Source organism: Mastomys coucha, unplaced genomic scaffold (assembly GCF_008632895.1).
Source record: "Mastomys coucha isolate ucsf_1 unplaced genomic scaffold, UCSF_Mcou_1 pScaffold1, whole genome shotgun sequence".
In the NCBI taxonomy this organism is placed as follows: Eukaryota; Metazoa; Chordata; class Mammalia; order Rodentia; family Muridae; genus Mastomys; species Mastomys coucha.
In genome coordinates, this window is record NW_022196891.1 from 2187787 (window position 1) to 2190230 (window position 2444).

Below are 2444 nucleotides of genomic sequence, written 5' to 3' on the forward strand. Positions count from 1 at the left end.
TGTTTTTTGGAGGGGAAACTGGGAATGGAGAAGTTTACATGTAAATAAAGAAAATATCAAAAAAAAAATCAGGTGTTCATAGGTGAATGGACTTATGTCTGGGCCTTCAATTTGATTCCATTGATCAAGGTGTCCATTGTGCCAAAACATTATGCTTTTATCTGTATAGCTCTTGAAATCTAAGATGGTGATGCCTCCAGAAGTTCTTTTATTATTCAAGATAGTTTCAGTTAGCTGGACAATGGTGGTGCACACCTTTAATCCCAGCACTTGGGAGGCAGAGGCAGGGAGATCTCTGAGTTTGAGGCCAGCCTGGTTTACATAGTGAGTTGCAGGATGGGCAGGGCTATACAGAGAAACTCTGTCTCGGAAAAAAAAAATAGATTGTTTCAGTTTTACTAGGGTTTTTTTTTTTTTTAAATTTAAAAATCAAGCTGAAGATTGTCCTTTCAGTTTCTGTGAAGAATTCTGTTGGAATTTTTGGTGAGGATTGTATTGAATCTATAGATTGCTTCTGGTAGAATAGCTATTTTCACAATATTAATCATTCTAATCCATGTTCGTGGGAGATCTTTCTATCTTCTAGTCTCTTCTTCAATTCTTCAATGTTTTAAATGGCTTAAAGGTTTTATTATGCAAGTCTTCTATAGTTATCCTAAGAAATTTAACTTTTTTAAGGCTATTGTGAAAGATCATGTTTTCCTGTTTATAATTAGTATACAGGAAGGCTACTGGTTTTTGTGTTTTAATTTTCTATATTGCTACTTTAATGAAAATGTTTATCAACTGTAGAAGTTTCCTGGTTGAGTTTTTAGGGTCTTTAATGTATAAGATCATATGACAAAGCAAGTCTCAAAAGATACAAGAAAATGGAAGTAACTCCCATATCCTATAAATCCACCACAGTTTAAAGCTATATTTCAACAACAGAAAACCTACAAACTCATGCAGACTAAACAGGTCTCTATTGAATGACCACTGGGTCAAGGTAGAAAGAAAGAAATTAAAGACTTTGTAGAATTCAATAAAAATCAATGTCCACCATACCCAAACTTGGACACAAAGAAAGCAGTGCTAAGAGGAAAGTTTATAGCACTAAGTGCCTTCATAAGAAATCAATGAGCTCTCATATTACCAATTTCACAGCACACCTGAAAGCTGCAAAACAAAAAGAAACAAACATACCCAAGAGGAACAGGAAATAATTAATCTCTGGGCTGAAATCAATGAAACTGAAACAAAGAGAACAATGAAACAAAGAGTTCATTCTTTGAAACAAAAATCAACAGAATAGACAACCCCTTATCCCAACTAACTGAAAGGCGGAGAGATAATATCCAAATTAAAAATCCTAAATGAAAAGGGGGACATAACAACAGACACTGAGGAAATCCAAAGAATCATTAGGTCATACTTCAAAAATCTGTACTCCACAAAATTTGAAAATCAGAGAAAGGGACAATTTTCTTTATAGATACCACTTACCAAAGTTAAATCTTGATCAGATAAACAAATAGACCTATACTGCCTAAGGATGTAGAAGCCATCATTAAAAGTCTTCAAACCAAAACAAGCCCAGAACTAAACAGTTTTAGTGAAGAATTCTGCCAGACTTTCAAGAAGAGCTAATACCAATACTCCTCAACTATTACACAAAATAGAAACAGAAAAAACACTGACAATGCACTCTATGAGGCCATAGTTACCCTGATACCCAAACCAGACAAAGATCCTGCTGAGTCTTTGTTAAGAAAGAGAATTTCAGACCAATTTCCCTCAGGAACATTGTTTTAAAAAATACTCAATAAAATACTCACAAACTAAATCTAAGAACATATCAGAAAGATCATCCACTATGATCAAGTAGTCTTTATCCCAGAGATGCAGGATGGCTCAACATATGAAAATCTGACAGTGTAATCCATCATATAAACAAATGGAAAGAAACCACACAATCATCTCATTAGATGCCGAAAAAGCCTTTGACAAAATCCAACACTTCTTCATGATAAAAGTCTTAGAGAGATCAGGGATAAAAGGGACATACCTAAATATAATAAAGGTAACTTACAGCAAGCCTAGAGCCAACATCAAATTAAATGGAGAGAAAGTCAAAGCAATTCAATTAAAATCTGAAACAAGACAAGACCATTTACTCTCACCATATTTATTTAATATAGTTCTTGAAATTCTAGCTAGAGCAATAAGACAACTAAAGGAGATCAAGGGGGTGCAAATTGGAAAGAATAAAGTCAAAGTATCATCATTTTCAGATGATATATTTATGAGCAACTCCAAAAATTCTACCAGGGAACTCTAACCACTGGTAAACGTCTTCAGCAAAGTGGTCAGACACATAGTTAACTCAAACACAAACAAAGCAGTAACCTTCCTTTACGCAAAGGACAAATCAGGGAACACTACCTTTCACAACAGCCACAAAT